Source organism: Tenrec ecaudatus, chromosome 3 (assembly GCF_050624435.1).
Source record: "Tenrec ecaudatus isolate mTenEca1 chromosome 3, mTenEca1.hap1, whole genome shotgun sequence".
NCBI classification, from domain to species: domain Eukaryota; kingdom Metazoa; phylum Chordata; class Mammalia; order Afrosoricida; family Tenrecidae; genus Tenrec; species Tenrec ecaudatus.
This window is the reverse complement of record NC_134532.1, coordinates 16,210,208-16,216,193: the sequence shown is the minus strand read 5'-3', so window position 1 is coordinate 16,216,193 and position 5,986 is coordinate 16,210,208. Positions and strand designations below refer to the sequence as shown.

The 5,986-nt window shown below is 39.8% G+C and overlaps 1 non-coding gene across 1 annotated transcript; it reads right to left on the bottom strand.

Annotated features, from left to right (window-relative positions):
* Positions 1-2,457: 2,457 nt before the first annotated feature.
* LOC142443986 (U6 spliceosomal RNA) lies at positions 2,458-2,564 on the bottom strand. Its single transcript, XR_012783683.1, has one exon. It is a non-coding gene; the product is annotated as a U6 spliceosomal RNA (small nuclear RNA).
* Positions 2,565-5,986: the final 3,422 nt, after the last annotated feature.

Below are 5,986 nucleotides of genomic sequence, written 5' to 3'. Positions count from 1 at the left end.
CATCTTTCCAGTTCTGTAAAGAGGTATTGTTAAAGAAAAAAAAAAGAGGTGTTCTCCTGATACATCCAATGCAATGTAGCTGTTGATCTCTTGACTGTTACTATAACCATTTGGGGTGTTATTTTTGGGGGGCAGGGTTCATAAATTAACCTTTTCTGGAAGGAGTTAAAATTACTCAAACTTAGATTAAGAATGTTGATCAAGGTAGGATTCAGATCATGACAGTGGGGGCAGGGAGAGGAAGCATTTAGGAACTAGAGGAAAGTTGTATTTTTCATCGTTGCTACATCGCACCCTGCCTGGCTCATCTCCTCCCCAAGACTCTTCTGTAAGGGGATGTCCAGTGGCCTACAAAAGGGCTTGCAAGTCTACCTAGACCATGTAGGAAACTGCATATCCCCACACTGGATTTAAGCCATGTACGACCTTTATGAATTTACTCTCATTTTCCTGCCATACAAACTGCCCTGAGATTTTACTGCCCTTTGTTCCTTTCCCGCCAGAGTGTGGCTGCCTTGAACCTTGCTAGGATTGGTGCTCTTTCAGTAGCAGCTGCTATGTTCATTGGTCAATACATGACTGGTGGCATCTCCCACCAGGCGTAAGGTATTCTTCATTAGCATACTTATCTGTTTGATCAGTTGCCCGCCAGTTCTTCCTTATTTAGAGATGCATGAGTATTGGCTACCTCAGCTGTACCTTATTTTACTTGTGATGTAATGGTGCCAGCCCTTCGCTGGCTATTTAAACCTCTGCTCTCAGCTCAATAAATGAGGCTTGATCAGATTCCTGTCTTGCCTCCATCTCTCCGCGCCCTTGCCCATCTTCATTCCCAGTCCCTCTTTCAGGTACCCATGTTGTTGATGTCCCGCGGGACAGGACAAGACCAGAGGATGTACACTGGTACAGGTGGGAACTGGAAACACTGGGAATACAGTGTGGATGATCATCTCAGGACCAGTGGTATGATTGGCAATACTGGGAGGGCCCAGGGAGGGTGGGTTGGAAAGGGCGAACCAATTTCAAGGGTCTACATGTGACCTCTTCCCTCGGGGACAGACAACAGAAAAGTGGGTGAAGGGAGATATGGGACAGAGGAAGATATGACAAAATAATAATTTGAAAATTATCAAGAGTTCATGAGGGAGCGGGGAGTGGGGAGAAGGGTAAAAATGAGGACCTGATGCCAGGGGCTTGGGTGGAGAGCAATTTTTTTGAGAATGATGAGGGCAATGAATGTACAAATGTGCCTTACACAGTGGATGTATGTACAGATTGTGATAAGAATTTTATGAGCCCCTAATAAAATTATTTTTTAAAAAATGTTGATCAAGTAGGTCCAACCTTGTTCTTTAACCAGCCTGCTTCAGAGCTCTGCGATTGAAACCTGGACTTAAGACTTAGGGGATTGGTGAGCCTTATAGTCCAGATATTTATGATGAGTGTGCATGCCAGAGTCAAAAATAAATTGTGCATTTTTCTAGTAGGCTAACTTGCATGCTAGTTTTATAGGGGCACAAACACACACCCCTGTCAAGTAACTGCCACTTCACAACTCCCTAAGACAATCACTAGGGGTTGAAAAGGGCAATGCCAATGACATCAAACTAGGATATCCGACTAGCCACTTCAGGCTAATGTCTCCCTACTTTATCACAGTTTAGCCTCTTCCCGTCACATTCATTTTGTGTTCCTACCCCAGCAGGCTCCTGGTGGATCAAGTTTCACAAGTGCATGCCAAGATACTAGCTTTCTATCTCTCCCTAGAAGTTCAAACCTATGGGTGAAATGGGGGTGTTATAGTCCGATAATTAGGGAAAAGGGTTACTAAAAATTAAATGTGAAGGGGAAGACATTGTTGCTAGAAAGGTACACAGGTACACAATGCACCAAAAGCATTTATCACACCTCATAATTCTGTAAATTTTTTAAGTAAATTGTAAATGTTTTTATAGCAATGAAACTAGCATAAGAATATTGTAGCATAAAATGTAAAAAAAGAAAAGAGGAGAAAAAATGATTAGGGCAAAGACTGTACAGATGTGCTTTATACAATTGATGTATGTATATGTATGAACTGTGATAAGAATTGTATGAGCCCCTAAGAAATTGTTAAAATTAACAAAAAAAAAAGAATATTGTAGCAATGAGTTTATTGACTTGGCTTGAAAACATACATTCTTCCTGAAAATTCACCTATTTTGATAACGAATTATGGTGCGCGGGTTCCTCTTCGAAGTCAACCATTCAAAACCTAGGTCAACACTTAACTTAAGCATTGAACTCTCAAGTCTATACAGTAATCCAGGATCATATTTGCCTTTCAGGAACACCTGGAATCCATTCATCCTCTGAGACTAGGAAATACCTGTTTCTATTACACGAAGAAGAGAACCTGACAAAGAGAAGAATGGACTTTATTAATCTAGATTGAGCTCTGTCTTTATTTTATTTTATTTAAATATGGAACGCTTCACGAATTTGTGTGTCATCCTTGCTCAGGGGCCATGCTAATCTTCTCTGTATCATTCCAATTTTAGTATATGTGCTGCCGAAGCGAGCATGAGCTCTGTCTTTAAAACAAATACCTAATCTTCAGCTCAGGGCACGGGGTGGTCACTCCTAACGGCAAGAAGTGCAAGCCAACACCCTGACATACCTAAGTGATCACTCCTCTTTTGTTTAAGGTTCCAGAAGATTGGCAACACATAACAAAATACAGTCCAGTCTAGGGAGCTAGAAACCTGGGACTGCTGTCTTGTACACTTAAGCATCACAAGGATTTGAACTTCTGAATGGTTGTGAACCAAATCCATTCACCTACCTCCAAATTTCCTGGTGTCTCTGCTGGTTATTTAGAGAGTGCATTGATTTTTATTCCTGAAGCTGGACTACAAAATGGTGAGTACGACAGAAACCTAGGGCATTTGCATTATACAGAGATAAGTCAGATAGGAATCACTGGGAACCTGAGGTTAGATTATAAGGTAAAAGTGTGATGGGCGGGGGACAAGGGATGGAGCTTTCTGAAGCAGTCTATTGCTATCAAGTGCATATGTGGTTCCAAGCACAGGATAACTGTGATGGTCTTCCTTATGTGCCTTGAGGCTTGTTATATAAGGTATCAGCATCCCAGTTTGGACCTTGGTTTTTGAAATGTGCAATAAACTTCCTGAATAGAGTCCGATATAAAGGTCTACCAGAGGACATGAATTCTTAGCTCATCCAGAGTCACCATTGCTTCTTCAGTACACTTTTCTTTATTCCGTCAGGCAGTGACATATTTTCTTTAGATTTTTTTTTTTTTGGTTGGTTTTTGTGACCTTTGAGTCTTTTTTTTTTTTTTAATTAGGGAACCCAAGTGGAAGGTGAATTATGAGAGTGACGAGTGCAACGAATGTATAAGAGTGCTTTGCTCATTTGATGTATGCACAGATTGTGATAAGAGCCTTATGAGCCCCAATAAAAAGATTTTTAAAAAAAGAAAGAAAATGATTAGGGCAAAGAATGTACGGATGTGCTTTATACAATTGATGTATGTATATGTATATGTATGGATTGTGATAAGAGTTGTATGAGCCTCTTTAGATTTTTAAAGATGGGAGATTTGGCTCTTACACTGTTGGACGTATCCTCTGACAGCTTCATCAAAAGAATGAGTCTGATTGAAATGTGTCCAGTTGGTCAATAAATTGGAATTCTTATTCCTTATATTTATTTATGTTGATAAAAAGCCCTGCAGAAACATTCCTCACTGGTAATGTCCCTTTGTACAACAGATGAAATCCTTCCTAGGCTTGCAGTTATCTTTACCTTGCCTTTCATAATTACCATAATTATTGTGCTATTATTAAAAACACAGCCACTGAAGGTGGTTTACATCTCTTGAAGTTTTAAAAAAAACAACAATTGTTTCTCTTTCTTCAGAGGATCCCATTCATAACATGTCCCATGTATTGAGGATGATACGTCATCATCTTTGCTTTTTAATAGCATTTGTCCTGTACTTCTTACAAGAGACCAAAAACAAAAGGTACAAACTCACTGCCATAGAAAGGATTCCAACACAGAGTAGCTTTAAAGTTGTGGGTAGAACTTCCCCGGAGGTTTCTTGCACTATAACTATGTATGGACATATAAACTTTGTCTTCCTTCAGGGAAATGACTGATACTTTCAAAGTACTGACCCACCAGTTAGCTCACGGTACTACCATTGTTCCATTATCCATGACAGGTTTGTGATAAGAATTGTACAAGCCCCCTATAAAATGATTTTTTTAAAACCTGTCCTTTAATTTCCAATGAGAATTCTGGATGTCCTGCTTCTGCAACAGGTCTCTTTGAAGATATTATTATTACTTATTTTAAGAAGGAAACCACTAACTTCACTTTCTATCTCTTCATTCAGGAACATATCACTTAGCATGCTCATTGTTTTTTATATCCATCTTTACATACAGCTTTGTGGTACTTTTGAAGACATCACCGAAGACCACATTTTATTTAGTCTCTTAATCCAGAGACCACAAATCTGGGATGATTTCCAAGCTCAGCCCCTTCAAATACCTTGTGAATAACTGCCAGCCTGCCTTTAGGAGAACACAAGTAGGTGATGTTCCTGGTAGTATATACACTGAGCTTGTATTCAGTTAGTGTAACTACTAAAATGCAGAACCATGAAAGGGAGGTCATCATGTGCTTCAATATTCTCAATCTCTCTTCAATTCTTATTTGTCTCATTCATATGCAATCCTTGTATGAATATCCTGTGTGAGAACTTTGTATGAATTTATGTAACCATAAGTTTTCCAGCATATAAGTATCAATAGATATTGGTTTCAGCATATTTGTTAGTCTATGTAGACTAGAGAAACAAATTCATAGACACTCGTGTATAAGAAAAAACTTTATATACAAGAGCAATTGGGTATTAAGAAAACATCCCAGCCCAATCCAGATCAAGTCCATAAGCCCAATATTAGCCCAGATGTGCAATGCTAGTCCATAAATTCCTTGTTACACTCACACAACCAAGTAATGATGGATGCAGGAAGATAACAGGCCAATGGGTGAAACATCTTGTGAATCCAGTGGCAGTTGGAGCGCCTCAGCGCTGGCAGGGGTCTCCACATGGCTCCTACAACTCCCAGGACTCTGGCTCCATCAGCCTTTCTCCATGTGGTGTGTCAAATGCGATGTCTAGCAAGGGCGGGGGAGGTCCCACCCCCAGTGAGCTATTTGTCTCCTTAGCGCCTCCAAAGAGATCATCAAGCTGCTTCCTGATTGACAGGCTAACCTCCACTCCTTTCACTCTTAACTATGTACATTTTATTTTTTGGGGGGGATTAGGTCAGTTCATTCATTTCCAACTCAACAACACTATACACAAAAGAACAAACCAACGTACAATATTGAGTCATCTTCATTATGGTTCATAACTCTGAGCCCATTATTGAAGCTATTGTCATTCCGTCTCCTCATGGGCTTTACTCTATTTGACTGCCCTCTAATTTGCCAAGTATGATACCCTTTTCCAAGTACTGGGCTCTCTTGATATTATGTTCAAAAAATGTGAGATGAAGTACCATCATCCTGGTTTCTAAGGAACATTCTGGATATACTACTTCAAGAAAGATTTGTTTGTTCCTTTGGCCAAACCAAAACAACTAGCATTAAGTCAGTGCTGACTCATAGCGACTGCCCTGTGGGTTTCCAAGACTAACAGTTTACAGGAATAGAAAGTCCAGTCTTTCTCCTGCAGAGCATCAGTTAACCTTTACTCTGCGATCCACATGGTTGGCTCCTTTGAGAGTCCATGGTAATTCCAGTATTCCTCAATAGCACCTCAGTTCATAGGAAATGATTCTTCACTCTTCTTTATTCAATGCTCAACTTTCACAAGCACATGAAGCAATTGAAAATACCATCACATGAGTTAAACTTGGTATGAAGACATATGGCAGTAAATTTGAATTAAGTAAAGATA